This window comes from Monodelphis domestica, chromosome 8 (genome assembly GCF_027887165.1).
Source record: "Monodelphis domestica isolate mMonDom1 chromosome 8, mMonDom1.pri, whole genome shotgun sequence".
NCBI lineage: Eukaryota > Metazoa > Chordata > Mammalia > Didelphimorphia > Didelphidae > Monodelphis > Monodelphis domestica.
The window spans coordinates 181,569,052-181,589,709 of NC_077234.1; the positions used below are offsets into that span (position 1 = coordinate 181,569,052).

Sequence of the window (20,658 nt, forward strand, 5' to 3'; positions counted from 1 at the left end):
AAAGAAAAAAGCTATCATGTGTATTAAAATATTTGTAGCAGCACATTTGTGTTAGCAGAAACCTGGAATTAAAGTGGGAACCCATTAAATGGGGAATAATGTGGCAAATGGATGAAATGGAATATTACTGTGCCAGGCTGCTTATTGTCCTTCATCTTCAAAGAGGACCGAAACATCACCACTACATTAGGATCAATGTACAATGTGTCTGACCGTGGCTGCTCAGACCAATACAAGCTCAGAATATTCTATCACAGGGAAGGCACAAACAACCCTTATGAACTTCATATTGAGTGGAAACATCTCTAAATTTTCATGTCATGTTTCTTTTGAGGCACTGCAATTCTGCTTTGCCATAAGAAAAGTTTCAATAGATGTATAAGGCACAAAATAAATAAGGATGAGGAAGCTGGAGATATTTGGGTAGATTTGAACGGATGCAGACTAAATATAGCAGAACTACTATAACTATTATAATGGTTCTGACAGCTAAAAAAGAAAAAGTGAAAGATACCTGAAATCAGATCAAATGCAGTGATCAAAGATCAAATCTTTCTTCCAGAGGACAAATGATAAAACACACTTCCCTCCACTTAATACAGAGGGGGAGACTGCACAGTTACATAATGTTGTATGTGTCATCCAATGTGCTTACTGTGTTGATTTATTTTGCTTAACTGTTTTTCTTTGATACAAAGGAGGATGGAGTGTGGGGATTGCAAAATTACTGTGATATAAAAAACAAAAAAGCATCACTAAAATTTAAAAAAAAGAAAGTTGAAGGAAAAGATCTGTACTTGTGAAAGGTTCAGTGCAATTCAGTCACATCAAAGCAATACATTGTTTAATTGTATATATTTGAATGGTGTCACCCTCTTTTGTGACGGTCCCTATCCCTGCCCCATTCAAATGTTATCACCCCTGCAATCACTATTATTGAATCCTCCTTACATAGATGATCCTCGGACCCTAACTTCTACAATTTAAGCTTCCAGGAATCCCAGGACCCTTGGTTCTCTCTTGACTCTTTTTCTTTCTCTCCCCACCACTGGATCTAGAGATTATATATCCCCATTGCAAAAGGAAAGAGAGAGCTGTTCCCGGAATCTTAAACTGAAACCCTGAATTTATTGTTCCCATGGGGAGGGGGAAATATTAAAATAGCGTCTAGCTTCTTCTAGTATATCCTTTGTTTTCTTCCTCCTCCTTATTTATTTATTACTTAATAACCACTACCACCACAAATCATTTATGTACTACAACACAAACTCCACATTGTATACAATTTGTTTACAAATATATAAATTATTTATGTGTGTTTATATAAACCTTCTATTTTGAGTTCCCTTTGGATTTGTTTTACTTTGATACTTTTTTCTCTTGATTTTGTGGCTATTTTTAAAATGTAATCATAGTATTTATTATTCTTATTCTCTTTTCGTCTCTTCATATATTTCCCTTATTTTCTTTATATTTACAAAATTTGTCATTTCCAATTACATAATACAATCCATTACAGTCAAGTATGGCAGTCTATTTAGCCATTTCTCCCAATTATTGTATTTGGGTTATTTCTAAAATTTTTGTCATTACAAACAAAGCTTCCATAAATATTTTCAAGTACACACAGCTTTTTACCTGCTCAATAATACCTTAGGGCCTAATCCTAGTAATGGGTTCCCTAAGTCAATAAGCATGAGCAGCTTTACAGTTCTTGTTATATATTTCCAACTTGTTTTCTAAAAAAAAATTCACAGAGGCTCTAGCAATGTAATATTAGTCCTGTTTCTCCATGTTCCTATCAGCATTTATTTGGTCATCTTAGTCCTTCTAGTTCTCTGTTAACATGCATTACCAGAACTGTATTTAGCTAGATTGGTCTTTAGGCAGCAGACACAATTTGTTACCAGGGCCATAGTTTTTTCCAAAACCAAGTCTTTCAGTTTTGCCATACTCAATGTCCCAGTATCATAATCTCTCAGCAATGCATAATTACCTCCATAGTATGATGAGTTTTAAAGTAAGACTTTTGCAGAATATATATTCTCTCTAAACCTTTGTTGTCCCACCAGAAACTATGTTTGGATTATGTGTATACTAGGGCTTTGATCCACTTCTAACTTCATGTAGGTGTATGTAGGCTCCTCAAATATCTGTCATATTTAAATTATCAAAGGTTCCATTCATCTCCTTAGCTTCTTTCTTATTTATCTTTAGTTAGATTTTTCTAGTTCTGAGAGGGGAAAATTAAAGTCCCTCATTATTATTATTTTGTTATCTATTTCCACATGCCTTGAGCTTCCAAAGTCCTTTATTTTCTAGGTAGCCATGATACCTGAGCTCTTGTTCTCAGGGCCCGCTACTCACACTCTCCAGGGTGACCACTCCTTCAATCTCGTGTTGTGGGCCAGTGGAGGTCTTAAGAATAGAGGCTGCAGCAGACACAGCTGTTCCCAGAGCCCTTGCTTGCTGATTCTGGTGGTAGCTCTCCAAGGTGCAGTCAAACTAGGTGGTGTTGCTAATCCTAACTTCTGGGGTTATTTTGTTGATTCTACTGTTTGCTTTGGTGAGGCTGCTAACCCTGCCTCCAAGGGTTACCTTGTTGATTTGACTCTGCTCTCTAAGGGGGTCAGAAACTTTCCTCCCTAACTGTTCAGCTTCACTCCCTGCTCCCAGTTGTTTTTGCCACTTTTAGCTTTGATTCTTTGGAGTTATGTGTGTGTGTGTAATTGAGAGGGTGAGAAAGTCTCACACCCTACTCTAATATCTTCCCACAATTCATCTCACATACTTAATTTTCAAAGAAGACCAGTGATAAGTGATGTCTTGACTTGCGAGTGAATTGGATTTTAGTGAGGTGAAATGAAAAACCATCATCACTTCCAGAATCACTGGCAAGAATGACAAGGCAAATGTCAGGACAACTGGCAATGGCCCTGGAGGCAGTGGATGACCTTGGTGTCTTTGATATCTTATTGAGGTCTAATTGTTCTACAATACTTGCTTCAGCTGTTTTCATGGCTGTTGGAATACATTATTTTTATCTGCCCATTCTGCTGAAAGAAGTCTTGACATACTTGGGGTAGACATCACCCTAGATTGCTAATAAATTTTAAGCTTCAACCTGGGTTAACCCCTCCTCCAAAGTGGTTTTTATAGGTGTGGCCTCTATGCATGCTACAGCTTTTAGGAGTATTGGTCTAGGTGATCAAATTTTTCTTGTTTGGGAAAAGGAACTCTTTGGCACACTTGCCTCAAAGCCAAATTAGATAATGAAGATAGTAGAAAAAGGATATACAGGTATTCAACCCCCATTAATCACGTAGCCCTCTCCAAAGTCCTGACTCAGTTACATAAAAGGCTTGTCCACTTGGAAGGATGCTGAATTCAGGCCAAAGGTCAGAGTTCAGTGGTCCAATCCCCCTTTGTTACTACCTTTTTATAATAGAGGAATATGTCCATCAAGGTGGCATCAGTTGTTCTACATCATGTCATAGTAGTATTGGTCAATCTGCAAGATTCCCACCTTATCAAACTGCTTGCTCCCATGTCAATCCCTTAAAAGGTATAAGTTATAACTCTAAGACAGTGGTAAGAGGTTCCTCTCTTTAACTGGATGACCATTTGGGTACATACATAAATCAGTAATCTTATTTTTGTCAAACAAAATAGAATGCAAGAACTAAGAGAGAGAAGGAGTGCACACCACACCATTCATCTCCAAGATAGTAATTCATTGACCACTTCTTGGTCAAGCCTGGGTGCCAATAAATCTGCTCCTCGCCTCAATACATAGCTAATCTTTCCTGAGACAGCCTTCAAATTTCAAGACTTATTGTACAGATCAATTTATATATTTCACTTACTTCAAGGACCTCTGATTTCCTCCATGTGAACACTCTCTCCAACACAGATTTTCAATGTCCTTCCTCTCCCACTCCAAAGGAGATGGTTTAATAACTGAAAAAAACTGAGCTAAAAAAAAAAGTCAACACCTGGAGGTCAACTGACCAGCCTTCTTTCCATGATAAACGTTTCCAAGCATATTGAAGCTGTCTTTTGTAAAACAATCTTCTGCTGGGTCTATACTGGAAGCTTTTCTAACTTGTCTGAAAGGAACCCAGAGTTATCTCCTTGCCTGATGAAGCATCACAGGCAGTCTAAAACTACAGGGATGTTCATCTATTGAGGAGATGGAGAAACAAGTTGTGGTATAAAGATGTGATGGAATACTATTGCGTTGAATAGACACTTGCAAGCCAGATTGGGAACCTAATCACCACATGCAGCATCATTCCCATGGCAGAAAATGTAGTCCAAGGGGAACAGAATTCATTGACAAAAGCACTTTGAGAATGCAGCCTCTTCACAAGTTAGGGGAGCTCCCTTCAGATGCTATGCCAAGAAAACGTATCGACACAGACAAAATACTTGATGGGTTGAGTTACTATAAACTCAGGGAGTCCGAGAAGGCTTGATATAGGAGCTGGAGGCTTTAGTGTGGTGTTAATTTGTTGTGGTTCAGGTGTTTAAATCATGTCTTACTCTTTGTGACCCCATTTAGGGTTTTCTTGTCAGAGATACTGTCGTTGTTGGCCATTTCCTTCTCCTGCTCATTTTACAGATGAGAAAACTTAGGCAAACAGGGTTAAGTGACTTGTCCAGGGTCACACAGCAAGGAAATATCTGAGACTGGATTTGAACTCATGAAGATAAGATTTCCTGCTTTCAAGCACAAAGCTTTATTCACTGAGCCACCTAGCTGCGCCATTTTTTTATGGCATATAAATCACTTTCTATCAATAAGAAACTCTAATGACTTCCTATTGCCTGTAAGATAAAATATAAATTCATTTTTGGGAGGTTTTTAAAATCTTTTATGAAGGGTCATATACTAAGAGGAGGATTTTGTTACCATAATGTTAAATTTAATGTAAACATTTTTTAAAACTACATAATAGCAATGCAATTTCTCACAAAATATTCTTTTCCTATTCTTCTTTGTGTGGCTCACTTTTTGGAGCTCCATCCAAAGAGCAAGGAGACAAAGCAAGAGGCAGGGCAGACTACTTGCTCTCACTGGTCCCCCTTTCCTCGTTGTTCTCTAAACTCTAAGGGGAATTTTAGACTTCACCTAAAGGCAAAGGACCCTCAGTCCCCTTATCTTAAAAAAAGAGCTGGTGAGTAAAAAGCAGAAGCTAATCTAAGCAAGCAAAATAGAACAAGAGGCTTTGTCCTCAATGGTCAGTAGAGAATGGCAGAGGTCAAAAGCAGAAGAGCATTCCAGGCAAGTGACAAACTTCCCAGAGCTAGTCAATGTCTATCAGAGCTATGGGAAAGAGGCTGATAGTTAGACAGCTTTGGAGACTTCTCCTTTGATTTTGTTTGCTTGCTTGCTTGTTTTGGTGGGGGAGAGGGGAAGAACTATGATCCACTTTCCTGTATACCATTTATTTCTTTATTTGAGCCATTCCTTTAATGAAGAACTAAATGAAGAACAAGGAAGTCAGGCTGTTCCTGCCTCCACCCCCCTGAGAGATTGCAGACTATGGTCATCATTTCCCCAAACTGCTATCTTTGCAATTGGTATTGGATTTAAGTGTATCTGAGAGCGTGTTTGAAAAGATATTATGACCCAAATGCCCACTGGAATCTGAACTAATTTTGCTTCTTGAACTCTAGCAGTGAAATTGGGAAGGTAGAAGGACAAAAGCTAGAAAGGAAGCTTTGGAAATCTTTGTTTCACTAGTTCCTAACACAGTGCCTGCACATGGCAGGCACTTGATTGAGTCAGTCGTTGGTGGGTTGGCATTAAATCAACCTGGTAGAGACGAGGGAGGGAAGAAAAGGATGAACTTTGAAAGAAATGAAGTCATCTTGTTATGGAAGGGGATATCAAACCTCTTGAAATGGACCCTGAACTCGGTGGAGAGGTTCCCATGTAAAGGAAATATCTCTACAAACAAATAAGAAGTGACACCTTTCCAGTATTCCACAAAACAACTTGAAAGTGACGGCTATGTCATCTTGCCCTGGCAACTCCAATGAATCCTAAAATGCTGTGACATTCTCAGGATTTAGGATTAGCTAGCTGAATCTGAAGGTGGAGTTAGTGATGGACACTCGCCCGTTAATTGTTTGGTATTTTAAAAGATAACTTGTTCTAGTCTTAGTCTAAACTTAATAATCACCCAATAACAGGACGATGAGGTGGCTCGATGGATAGGGAGTCAGGCCTAGAGATGGGGAGGTCTTGGGTTCAAACCTAGCCTGAGACATTTCATACCTGTGTGACTATGGGCAAGTCACTTAACCCCTATTGCCTAGCCCTCACCACTCTTCTGCTTTGGAACCAATATTGATTCTAAGATAGATAGTAAATAAGGGTTTAAACAAAGAAACAACAAATAAAGTCATAGACATAGAAGTGCTGAAGGAGGTTATACATGAAACTGTGAATCCTTATTATATACTTATTACTTTTCTTTTAATGTATGTAATAAATTCAACATAATTTTCAAAACAGTTTTCCTTATTTGAGATTCTTTTTTGGCCATCTGTTCTCATCTGAACATTTAAAAATTCCTTTGATGACCCTTTTCCCCTTCTTTTTTTGTTTTTACCCACACAATCGTTACTTCATTCCCCTCCATGAAAAAAGAAAAGACTCATGTAAAAAGAACCGAATTGAACATAACAAATTCCCCCATCATCAATTTCCCAAAATTCATGTCTTATTCTGCATCTTGAATCTTCTTCTGTATCTACTTGCATCTCCTCTATCTCCATTTCCTCTGATCCAAGAGGTGGCAACACAAGTTCTTCTAGTACTGTGAGTTAGACATTGCATTGATAGGAGTTCTTAAGCCTTTCAAAGGTGCTTGTTTTAATGATGGCATCATATAAATTGTTTTCTCATTCTGGTTGCTTCATTCTGTCCTAGTTCATACAAGTCTTCCTAGGTTTCTCAAAAATGATTCCTTTCACAGTAATATTCCATATTAAACCAACATACCATCATTTATTCAGTCATGCCCTAATGGATGGACACCTACGTAGTTTCCAGTTCTTTGCCACTACAAACAGAGCTTCTATAACTATTTACGTATATTTCTATATATGACCTTTTCTGCTGTCTGATTGCTTTGACCTAGGAATGGCATTGCTGTTTCAAAGGCTGTAAACAGTCGAATGACTTTTGGTGCACATTTCAGATTCTTTCCAGAAGTGCTAGATCAATTCTCAATTCCACCAAAAGTGATTTAAATGTGCCTCTTTTCACACAACCCCTCTAATTATTGCTATATTCCTTTTGCGGTCATCTTTGCCAATCTGATTTAATCTATTAATTGTTGCTACTCTTTAAGGGCTGCTAGATGATGCAAAGGACAAAGTATTATCTCTTGGCTCAGGAAGACATTAGTTCAAATCTGGCCACAGACACTTGCTGTGTGAGTCTGGGAAAACTATTTAACCTTTCTAAGTTTCAGTTCCCTCATCTGGAAAATGAGAATAAGATTAGCACTTATCTCCCAGGATTAGTATGAGGATAAAATGAGATATTTGTAAATTGTTTGGTAAACCTTAAAGTGCTCTATAAATATTAGCTATTATGATGAATATTCCCCTTCCTTCTGCTGTACTTAGCTTAGAATGTCACCAGATTTAGCTTGTAGTAGTCAGTCAACAAGAGTTATTGACTGTTTACATGTATTGAGTCCCCCTAGCTAGTACTAGCCAGTAAGGCAGTTATGGAGGGGGAGAAAAAGAAATCACAATCTAATCTCTTGAGGAATGTGTAGTCTAATTAGGAAGATACAAATGGCCTTGTAGAGACTGTTGAATGCTCCCCTTAGTCTGGTTGGCAGTATTAGGATGGATTGGTATTAGAATCATAATTTTCTGTAATTGTTTCATCCACATAGGGGCGCAAATAAGTTGGAGCAGTGTTGGAGCGCCCTTGGAAAGGTAATATAGAATTGGAGTAGGAGGGGACTTAGTGTTCCATCTCCATCTTCCAATCGTGAAATCCATGAGAGCCTGAGAATGTTGATGGAGCTAATGTCAGTACAATACTGTCTTAGCACGCAAGGTCTTTTTTAGTATGGTCTAGACCTGTGATTTCACTGATCTAGGGGACTCCTGCTGAGTAAACTCTATCTACCAATACAGATGGAAAAACCTTTCTATACTTTATAGTCAGTCTTGCAGAGTTGTCTAGGATGCTGAGAAGTTAAATTACTTTCTCAGCATCACATAGCCAGTATGTAGAAGACACAGCATTTAAACGTGGGTCTTCTAACTCAAAGATCAGCTCTCTATTACTATACCATGCTGATGTTGGCACACAAGATTCTTGTGTGAATTCTGAATTCCTAGCCTTTCTAGATGATTGGTCCAGATTGAGTCTCTGTTCCAACATACTTCTGGGTCCTTGAAAAGTAAGGCATAGGATAACTAGGTGGCACAGTGGATAGAGCATATGGCCTGGAGTCAGGAGGACCTGGGTTCAAATTTGACCGCAGATACTTCCTTGCAGTGCGAAGCCAAGCAAGTCATTTAACCCAATTGCCTAGCCCTTTAAGCTTTTCTCTCTTAGAACTGATTCTAAGATGGAAGATAAAGGTTTAAAAAATGATATTTGACATGCACATAATACTTCAAAGTTTCAAAATGCTTTTCATACATTTGATTCTCACATGAATCCTATGAGGTAGGAACTCTAAGCATTATCATCCTAATTTTTCAGGTAACGCAATCTCAAAGAGGTCAAGTGACTTTGTCCCTCATTTTCTAGTTAGTAAGTGTCAGAGGCAGAGTTTGAACAAGTATTTGTGTCTCTAAATCCAAAATTCTTTCCATTTCACTCCAATGCTTCCCTAACATTATCCTTTCCAATATTCATATTTTTATCTAACAATGAGAACCGCCGCTGGGACCCTCTCTTAGTTCTGACCAGGTTCAGTCCAAAGCAGGAATTAATGAAGAGTGTTCAGGTCCCATGCCTCATAGTCTTTGTCTCATTAAAGCTCCATCCCAGTCCCCTGGGGAAGATTTACTTAAAGTTTAGGAGGTGGAGGGGTATTCCCAGAGGACATCTCCTCTGGCATGAGAACTTGCTAAAGCGTATTCAAGTCCTTTGAAGTCCACCTTCCACCCAACTCTCACCTGTGGCTCCAAGAACCTATAGCACAGAGGCCACACTCTGGCAAAACTGACTGGGTAGACCAGCTAAATCATATTGAAGGAAACCAAGAGGCCCCAAATCTAACAATGAGTTAGGGGGATGTCTATCCAAGCATGTGAAGACTTCCCTTAGCCAAAGGGCAGATGACCACAACTTGTTCCACAGCCATGAAGATGCCCAAAGTCTCTGTGGAGTGCTTAGGGCTTAGTTAGACATGGAAGACACTAAGATCATATGCTGCATCCTAAGCAGGACTACTTGTCCTGACTTTTGTCTTCCCACTGGACTTTAATGACTCTGCAAGAGAGTGATACTTCACATCTATCAGATTGACTAATATGGCCAAAAAGGAAAATTATAAATGTTGGAGGGGATGTAGGGAATTTGGGACACTAATACACTGTTGATGAAGTTTTGACCTGAGCCAATCATTCTGGAGAGCAAATATGGAAGCATTCCCAAAGGGCCATAAAACCATGGGTACCCTTTGACCCAGCAATACCACTATTGGGTCTGTATTGCAAAGATAATAGAGATAGGGGGAAAGGACCTACTTTTACAAAAATATGTTTTGCAGCTCTTTTTGTAGTGGCAAATGAGGAAACTGAAGGGTTGTTCATCAATTGCTGAATAAGTTATGGTATATGATGGTAATTGAATACTATTGTGCCATAAGAAACGATGAACAAGATGAGTTCAGGAAAACCTGCAAAGATATATAAACTGATGCAAAGTGAAGTGAGAAGAACCAGAAGAATAGTGTCTACAGAAACAGAAACATTGTACAATGATCAACTATGAAGGACTAAACTATTATCAGTGTAGCAAAATTCCAAGATAAGTCCAAGAGATTCATGATGAAAAAATGCTCTCCACAGTCAAAGAAGAAACTGTTGGAGGCTGATTGCAGATCAAAGCATTCCATCTTTTATTTTATTTCCTTCATGAGTTTCTTATTGTATGTATAATATGAAACTTCTTTCATGGCATGAGGAATATGGAAATGTGTATTGTATGAAAACAATGATCTAATGTATATCAAACTATTTACCATCTTTGAGTGGGGTGGAGAGGAGGGAGGAAGAATTTGAATCACAAAATATCAGAAAACAGTTGTCAAAAATCATCAAAAAAATTTTTTTTAAGAGATGGAATGAGGCTGACTTTGTCCAATCCTACCTAACTCAAATCCAAGTCAAAATATCCTTCAGTGTCATCAGTCCTCTTTGAACAACATCAGGTGTTGGATCATGTCTAGGGACTCTCCCAAAAGAGAGTAACAGAAAGATGCCCAAGGCATAAGATGAACCAGGTATGGGACAGTTATTTATTTCCTACACACAAAAGAAATCTAAGCACAGGGTATTCACAAGTATTGGCTTGACAGAAATAAACAAGTGGCAGTAATTATTTCTTTAATCCTCTCTTAGGAGGTTGCTGCTTAAATGTCATCTAAACCTAAGGTCTTTTGTAAGACTCCTGAGAAAGTATTTTACATTGAATCCTGGTGAATTAATTTGCACAAAGTCACACAACTGGTTGATGGCAGAGTCAGGACTAGAACCCAGATCACCTTATTCTCTTATTCAGTCTACTATAGTAGACTGCTTCAAACACATCTAGAAAGTGTCTAGTGCTTGAGTCAAATCTGGATCATCCAACTCTAAGTCCAGAATTCTTTCCATTTTTACCTTTGATCTCTGCATGGAATCAGTCAATAAATCAATAATCTTTTATTAAACATCTATTATATGCTAAGCACTGAATATACAAACACAAAAGAGAAAGAGTCCTTGCCCTTAATTAGTTTACAGTCAACTTGGGGAAATTAATTAACAAATTAATAAAACATCACTACAATAAACAAGTCAACTACCTGTCCTAACAAGAGAAAAAAATACTAACCTATATTATTTAAAAATGCAATGGAAAGTGAATGAATATTATGTGAGACACTATAAGTGAAAAGATTTTATAAACTCTAAAGCATTAAAAAATATAAGATGTAATTGTTTTTATTATCATTATCTTCCCAAGGAAGAAAAGTATTTATTTTGTTTTTCCTTGACCAGATCAAAACCTTGAATAACTTTATAAAGTAAGCATGATTTTATATTCCCCATAAGACATTTAAAATTTTTTTCCACAGACACTGATACACTGTGGTACATTGGAACATAATGGACTTCTCTACTAGCAGCAATGCAAGGATCCAGGACAATTCTGAGGGACTTATGAGAAAGAACACTATTCACATCCAGAGAAAGAACTGAGTGAGCAGAAATGCAGAAGAAAAACTTATGATTGATGGGAATGTGATTGGGGATATTGACTTTAAATGATCACTCTGTTGCAAATATTAATCAGATGGAAATAGGTTTTGAACAATGATACATGTAAAGCCTAGTGGAATTGTTCATTTGCTCCTGGAGGTGGGGAGGAAAGAGGGGAAGGAAAGAACATGAATCATGTTACTAACCATGGGAAAATATTCAAAATTAATTAATTTAATTAATTAAATTTTTCAGTTGCATGTAGAAATAATTTTTGACAATTGTTTTTTTTTTATGTCAAAGGTTGATATCTGTGGGTCTATCTTAGATAAATATCTGAGCACCCTCCTCAGAGGTCGAATTCTCATGGTCTGTCTGAGAATGGGACCAAATGCTCTCGCCTCCACCTTCTTTTAGTTTCCCATAACAAGATTGCTGACTGTTCCATGAACCCTGGATGATTCCTGGAACCATTATCTTACCCCAACTATTATCCTACCAGTTGTACTATCTACATTCTTGTTACACTTTCCCAGGGACCTTTCTCACAGACTATTGTTTGTAATTCCTGTGGTTTTTACCTTTAAAAGATCTACCAGTTTGCAATAAATTCAAACCCCTTGCCACCAGCATTGGGTCCCTTCTGACCCCACACTGTGATTGTGCCTGTGATTCTTATCTTTTCCCTTGCCCTTATCTTCAGGTGAAGTCCACCTTACTTCTACCTTTGCATTTCCTCTTACTATTTTCCCCACTTCTTACCTGTGGAACTCTGGTCCCAGTTCTGCCCCTCCTTTGGGGCTTTCACAATGTTAAAATTCAGATTTTCTCCCTCTTTATCTTGCCCTGCCTGCGTGAGGAGGTGAACAGGTTGTACCCACACTTTCAGGTAATACATATTCTATATTGCTCATGTCATGATAGAAAATACATACAATAAAAATTTCATGAAGGAAATGTAGGGGAAGATGGCTTGATCTGCACTCAGATTCTAACACTTCCATAAGACATTTTATTGGCTTAGCCCAGAAGATGATTAAAAGCAAACAAATACAGTAATAGCAGCAGTCACTTAAGATAACACTTCTTGGTACATAGGAAGTCAATAGAACACGAAGTGTCCCCTGTCGAAAGAGATATGAAAGTGTTTTGCCAATGAAAAATCTCACTTAGCAAGTATATGCATTTCTTATCCATCTAAACAAAGGTCTTGAGTTTTAGAATTAAATGGGCTGAAGAGGGAAAAATTATACTCGATTGTACATTAAATGTTCCCATCCAATATCAATAAAGAAACTTTAGAAACAATATGTTTTAGTTTATATGGAACTATATCTCAAGGTTGGCTCTGCCTTCTTTGAGGATTTTTTAAATGTCTCTGAAATAATCTGTCATCGAAAGAAACACTGTAGAAGACCAATTATGTTATTAGCCTGACAGAACAAATGAAATAATGATTCAGGGAACACGATAGCTATATTTATTTATTCTAAATTGCATATCCTACATGGTGGCTCAAAAACTTAGTGCAATTAAAAAAAAAAGATTAGGTATTTCAGGCTAATGGAAATGTCATTTTCATTCATTATTTTCATGATTGTACGCTTGCTAAAGCCTCTTCATTGGGATGGCATAGATTCTGATCATAATAACTATGGCTGAGCATTCACTTTGACCTTTGCAGCTGCAAAAATAAAAAATCCCCAAGCTGCTTAGAAAGGTTCTCTCTAAGGTTCAATCAGGTCAACAACCTTTTCCCTAAACTGAATCAAAATATATGCTGAACACTTGGTCTTTCCACTGCAGAAATGTTTGATCAAATAAATAGGAGGTCAAAAGACATAAAAGTAGGAGGTTTTTAATTTTTAATTTTATTGTTTTGGTTACAATACTCACATTATTTCCCTCCCTCCTCTCCACTCACCCTTCCGCAGCCAAAAGGCAAATTCATTGGGTATTACTTGTGTCCTTGATCAGAACCTATTTCCATGATGTTGTTTACACTAGGATGTTCATTTAGAGTCTACATCCCCAACCATATCCTTTTGGCCCATGTATTCAAGCAGTTGTTTATCTTCGGTGTTTTTACTCCCACAGTTTTTCCTCTGAATGTGGATAGTGTTTTTTCTCGTAGATTCCTCCAAGTTGTTCAGGATCACTACATTGACATTAATGGAGAAGTCCATTACATTCGATTGTACCACAGGGTATCAGTCTCTGTGTACAATGTTTTCCTGGTTCTGCTCCTTTCGCTCTGCATCACTTCCTGGAGGTTGTTCCAGTCCCCATGGAATTCCTCCACTTTATTATTCCTTTGAGCACAATAGTATTCCATCACCAACAGATACCACAATTTGTTCAGCCATTCCCCAATTGAAAGGCATTCCCTCATTTTCCAATTTTTTGCCACCACAAAGAGTGCAGCTATGAATATTCTTGTACAAGTCTTTTTCCTTATTATCTCTTTGGGGCACAAACCCAGCAGTGCTATGGCTGGATCAAAGGGCAGACGGTCTTTTAGCGGCCTTTGGGAATGGTTCCAAATTGCCCTCCAGAATGGTTGGATCAATTCACAACTCCACCAGTAATGCATTAATGTTCCAACTTTGCCACATCCCCTCCAAATTCATTACTTTCCTTTGCTGTCATGTTAGCCAATCTGCTGAGTATGAAGTGATACCTCAGAGTTGTTTTGATTTGCATTTTCTGATTATTAGAGATTTAGAACACTTTTTCATGTGTTTATTAGTAGTTTTGATTTCTTTGACTGAAAATTGCCTATTCATATCCCTTGCCCATTTATCAAATGGAGAATGGCTTGATTTTTTGTACAACTGGTTTAACTCTTTATATATTTGAGTAATTAGACCTTTGTCAGAGGTTTTTGTAATGAAGATTGTTTCCCAATTTGTTGCTTCCCTTCTAATTTTGGATGCATTAATTTTGTTTGTACAGAAACTTTTTAATTTGATGTAATCAAAGTTATTGATTTTACATTTTGTGATTTTTTTCTAGCTCTTGCTTGGTTTTAAAGTCTTTCCTTTCCCAGAGATCTGACAAGTATACTATTCTGTGTTCACCTAATCTGCTTATAGTTTCCTTCTTTATATTCAGGTCATTCACCCATTCTGAGTTTATCTTGGTCTAGGGTGTGAGATGTTGATCCAAACCTAATCTCTTCCACACTGTCTTCCAATTTTCCCAGCAGTTTTTATCAAATAGTGGGTTTTGGTACCAAAAAATGGGATCTTTGGGTTTATCATAGGCTCTCTCGCTGAGGTCACTTACCCCTAGTCTATTCCACTGATCCTCCTTTCTGTCTCTTAGCCAGTATCAAATTGTTTTGATGACAACTACTTTATAGTACAGTTTGATTTCTGGGACTGCAAGTCCTGACCAGTACTTTGTCTATTTTATTTGCTTTTTTCAAAGTACCACCTTCTAGTCTTATTTATTACATCAATAGTTCTTTGACTTTCAGTTTTATTAATTTCTCCTTTGATTTTTTGGATCTCTAACTTAGTCTTCATCTGAGGCTTTTTAATTTGTTCACTTTCTAGTTTTTAATTTGCATGTCTAATTCATTGACCTCTGCTCTCCCTATGATCTCAAGGATATAAAGTTCCCCCTGAGCACTGCTTTGGCTGCATCCCATAGATTTTGAAAGGATGACTCATCATTGTCATTTTCTTCAATGAAATTATTACTTATTTTTAAAATTTGTTCTTCTACTAACCAGTTTTGGAGAATTGTATTAATTTCCAATTAATTTTTGATTTACCTTTCCATGTACCCTTACTAATTATTATTTTCATTGCATTGTGATCTGAGAAGGTTGCATTTATTATTTCCGCTCTTTTGCACTTGTTTGCAATGTTTTTATGCCCTAATACATGGTCAATCTTTGGGAATGTACCATGTGCTGCTGAAAAGAAGGTGCATTCCTTTTTGTCCATATTTATTTTTCTCCACATATCTACTAACTCTAATTATTCTAATATTTCATTTACTTCTCTTACCTCTTTCTCATTTATTTTTTGGTTTGATTTATCTAGTTCAGATAGAGGAAAGTTCAGGTCTCCCACTCATATAGTTTTTCTATCTGTTTCATCCTTGAGCTTCCCTTGTTTCTCCTTTAGAAATTTGGGTGCTGTGCCATTTGGTGCATACATGTTGAGTACTGATATTTCCTCATTGTCTATACTGCCTTTTATCAGGATGTAATTATCTTCCCTATCTCTTTTAACTAGATCTATTTTTACTTTGGCTTTGTCAGATATAATGACTGTGGCTCCTGCTTTCTTTTTATCAGTTGATGCCCAATAGATTTGGCTCCATCCTCTTACTCTCGCCCTATGCATATCTACCTTCCTCATGTGTGTTTCTTGTATACAGCATATGGTAAGGTTTTGGATTCTAATATACTCTGCTATTCATTTGCATTTTATGGGTGAGTTCATCGCATTCACATTCAGAGTTATATTTACCAGCTGTATATTTCCCAGCATTTTGATTTCTATTCCTAGTCCTGCCTTTTCTTCTTTCATTATTTCCTTCTACACCAATGTTTGTTTTTAATTAGTCCCCCTAGTTCTCTCCCTTATTTTACTTCCCTTTCTACCCTCTCCCTTCTTATTCCCCCCTTATTTTCTTTGTAGTTTTTTTAAAACTACCCCCCACTCTCTCCCTCTCTTATACTTCTTCCCTCCCCACCAGTCCATTTGTTACCCTTCTACTCCCCTATAGGGCGCGAATCTTTTCTGTGACCCAATGGATTGGATTGTTCTTCTCTCTTTGGGTTAATTTAAATGCATGTAAGAGTCTTTACCCTTCCAGTGTATATATGTTCTCCCCTCTCCTGCCATGAGCTTCTTTGTGACATGTAAATTTACCCCCTTTTGTTTCTTTTCCCACTTCTTTTAGTATTAACCTCTTTTTTTAGCTCTAGTTGTATATATATATATATACATATATACATATGTATTTATGCATACATATATCTATATACATATTTATGTCTTGTCATTTCATTCTATTCAGTTTGTCACTATTCCCTCTAAGTGTAATTCTTCTAGCTGCCCAGGTGATAACAATAGTTTTAAGAGTTACCTATGACCTCTTTTCTTATAGGGGTACATATCATTTTAACTTATTTAGTCTCTTAAAAATAAGTTTGGGTTTTTTTTTTTGTTTTGTTTTGTATTTTTTTACCTCTTTTTAAATTACCTTTTGATGATTCTCTTGAGTTCTGTGCTTGGGCATCAAATTTTCTGTTCAGGTCTGGTCTTTTCTTTATTAATTCTTGGAATTCTTCCATTTTGTTGAATGACCATACTTTCCCTTCTAAGAATATAGTCAGTTTTTCTGGGTAGTTGATTCTTGGTTGTAGACCTAGTTCCTTTGCTTTCCAGAATATCATATTCCATGCCTTTCGGTTCTTCAGTGTAAATGCAGCCAGGTCCTGTGTTATCCTCACTGTGGTTCCATCATATCTGAATGACTTTTTCTTGGAAGCTCATAATATTTTTTCTTTGGTCTGATAGTTCTTGAATTTGGCTATAAAATTCCTGGGTATTGTCAGTTGGGGATTAAGTACAGGAGGTGATCTGTGGATTCTTTCAATCTCCACTTTTCTCTCTTGTTCTAGAATATCAGGGCAGTTTTCTTGAATAATTTCCTGTAGTATTTTGTCCAGGGTTTTTCTTTTGTCATGGTCTTCTGGTAGAGCAATGATTCTTAAATTGTCTCTCCTTGAACGATTTTCTAAATCTTCTGTTTTGTGAATGAGATGTTTCATATTTTCTTCAATTTTTTCATTCTTTTGGTTTTGTTTTATAGTGTCCTCCTGCCTTGTGAGACCACTTATTTCTAGTTGTTGTAGTCTGGTTCTTAAAGACTGGATTTCATCCCTGACTTTTTGGTCATCCTTCTCCTTCTGGTCTGATTTTCTTTGGAGGTCATCTTTCATCCTATTTGCCTCATCTTTCATCTTCTTTGCCTCATTTTCAAACTAGTTGATTTTGGCTTTCAAGACCCTATTTTCTGTTTCCAGATGGCTTATCATAGTTTTTAAGTTCTTTTCCCAATTGTCTTCAGCCTCTCTTAATTTTGTTTGGAATTGCATTTTGATTTCTTCCAAAGCCTGTATCCAATTCGCTGGGATTTCTGATTTTTCCTTTGCTGATCCCTCCCCCTCTGTTTCATTCCCTCTTTGCTTGTTACCTGTACAGAAGCTGTCTATTGTAATTTCTTTCTTCTTTTTCTGTTGCTTGCTCATATTTACCCCTTCTTTGCTCCCTGTATTTGTCTGTGCTCTTTCTCCTCTCATTTTTTTTTCATTTTGGGCTTTTCTGTCAGTCTCCCCTCTTAGAGCTTTGACAGAAAGTCTCTCCCTGCAGTCTGTGGGAGAGGGATGTTGTAGTTTGACCTTCCCTGTCCTCTGGAGGATTTTGATTGGGTTAAATTAAAGTCCAGAAGTCTGTGAGGGAGGGTTGTTGGAGTTTGGGCTTCCCTGAGCTCTGAAGACTTTTGATGGGATTAAATTCAGCTGGGTGGGGCTGGATGTGCCCTCAGGCCAAAACCTCCTAGAAGGCTAGAGCAATATGGAGGGTCTTCATAGCTCTGTCCAGACTGTCAGCTCTGTGCTCCCTCTCCAGCTCCTTCCCCGACACCTGTGTTCAACACTCTGAGTCTGGCACAGTCCTGCCTGCAAGGTACACCCTCCAGACCAGTGCCTTTGCCTGCCCAGAGGTTCCTGCTACCGCTGGAGGCTTAGAGCTCTAGGTGGGGGAGGGGGGGTTCCTGGGACCTTCCTTCTGCCTTTCCCTTAAGCCCAAGTGTTCTCAGATTTCGGTTTGGGGGTGGGCATACCTTTTGGATTGAGTCCAGCAAGGAGGGTTCCTTGGCTCTGTCTTGTTGTTAGGTTTGATTTTCAGTCTCCTAGAAGCAGTCAGTTTGTGATGGGTAAGGAAGGATTTTTAGAGGTCTGAACTTCTGCTGCTTCTAAGCTGCCATCTTGACTCTGCACCCAAAAGTAGGGTTTTTAATCAAGATAAAGGGAGTATTAGCATTGCCAAATGAAGCAGTAAATTCAACCTAAATATAATATGCTACAATATGTGTCAATATGAAGTCAAGCATGTACGCTTTATAAGAATTGATGGCCTCAAATCCAATAAAGAAGAGTTCTGATAGAGGGAATCATTTTTGAGAGAGTCATAGAGATCAATTGTTAGAATATGATTTGCCTTTCTTCCACTAAAAATCTTCCATGATTGCCTTTTGGTGGCAGGGAGGTAACTATGGTCTCTTGAAGCCTAGGCTTTTAGCCTTTGGGGCAATGAATAGAATATGGACTTTGATATCAGGAAGACTCCTCTTTTGAGTTCAAATTTGGCCTCAGACATTTGCTAATTGTATGGGAAAATCACTTAACCCTGTTTGTCTCAGTTTCCTCATCTGGAAAATGAGTTGGAGAAGGAAATAGGAAACCAGGATTTTGCTGTGAAAACTCCAAATGGGGACACAAAGAGTTAGACAAAATGCTGAACAAAATGCTCAAATAGCATGTCAGGTTCTACCCAACTAGTTACCTATTTGCTAAGCTTCTGATGTAGAATGTCTCCTTAATTACCTCAGTGGGTTCTCTGAAGATAGACATACTTCCTCTTAATTGTCCCATACACTGAGCTTGGTAGTGTTATAAGTAAATGAGCAGGAGCAGGAAATCCTGCAAAGGAAGAAGCAAGAAGATTTCAGAATTCTGGAGAAGTGACAGGACTGTTGCTTCTTCTAACAGTCAGGGAAGCAGGAGGTTGAGGTTTTTGTCTAGTCTTCTAGGTTGGACCTAGTGAGCTAGATATTCTCTCTCCTGTGGCTTTCCTTGTGATCCATCTACCAACCTCATGTTCCTGTGGATTCTGCTGATGCTGAGAGATATTTCTACAGAGCTGCTGAAGACACCAAAAGCCATCTGTCAGGGAGATCTTCCCTTTGAGCCCTGTTCCTTCTTACCTTCCAGCCCTCCTACCTCTATCACCATCCAAGGGGGAATTTGGGTTAGAGAAGTATATTGTATTATAGGAACTAGGATCTTTAGGTAGAGAAATAACTGACAGTGTAGACACCATCTCTCTAAAGTTACCAACAAGATTTGGTGGGAGGTTTATTTATAATTTTATATAGATCATCCCAATTCTTTTCCCTTCTTTTCCTTATCTTAAATAAACCTTGTTAATAGTATCCTGTAAGCTCTATCTTGTTGGCCTTCCCAAACCCTGTGTCATTCTGATACTGGTCCTAAACAAATCATTCCTTAACCCACTAAAACCCATTATCTTTAGGTATCTTTCTATATACAATTATTAGTTATATATATACATATATACACATATATATTATTCCAGTTTATTTATTTCAGTAGAGAATACAGAAGCCAAACCTGACATTATTTAAAATCATGTTACAATATCTTCATTTTATTTATTTCAAGGATAATTATTCAATGTGTAAAATATAACTAGGTTTTAATTTGTTTTCTTGTAAAACCAGATTAGATTTCACTGCTTCATACTTAACTTATGTCTAAATAGTTATCTTTATTAGTTTTCTGTGACTAAAACAGTAAGAGAAACTATGTCTGTTTTCAGAGAACCAGCCAAATTAAAATAGGAAATATTCTATATCAGAAGCTTAGCAAATGGGTAATTTCCCTATTTCTTTTGAAGGTACCATCCAAGTCCATAATCTCCAAATTATCTTAAAATCTTCACTCTTCCTCACCTCCCAAATATAATTAATTGAAAAGTCTTGTCAGTACTACCAATGCAGTATTTCTCACATCCATTCACTTCTCTCTACTCAATGATCTCCACCTGAATTCAGATCCTTATCAGCTCTGATCTAGAATATTATAATAGCTTCCTAATTAGTCTCCTGATTCAGGTCTTTCCTAATCAATCCTCTGCATAATTATTAAGTGGATATATGGATTACTACCCTTCTCAAGAAGCTTCAGTAGTTCCCTATTGCCACTGGGATAAAATCCAAACTACTCTGCTTGGAAAGTATAACTATTCATAATCTGGCTCCATTCTTTTCTTCCTAACTGATTGCATGCTACTACCCTCTCCTATAGCAATGGTAGGTGGATTCAGTTATTTTTCAATCATGTGCCACTCTCTGTGACCCTATTTGAAT

The 20,658-nt window shown here is 37.6% G+C and overlaps 1 long non-coding RNA gene across 2 annotated transcripts in view; it reads left to right on the forward strand.

Moving 5' to 3' along the window:
- Positions 1-20,658, forward strand: part of LOC107649827 (uncharacterized) — a 96,637-nt gene that overhangs the window by 60,985 nt on the left and 14,994 nt on the right. Inside the window, exon 3 of one of the 2 annotated variants that reach the window (XR_008914126.1) lies at positions 11,337-11,460. This is a non-coding gene — a long non-coding RNA (uncharacterized LOC107649827). Of the gene's footprint in view, positions 1-11,336; positions 14,135-20,658 lie in introns of those variants that run through there. The other variant, XR_008914125.1, reaches the window with a different exon arrangement.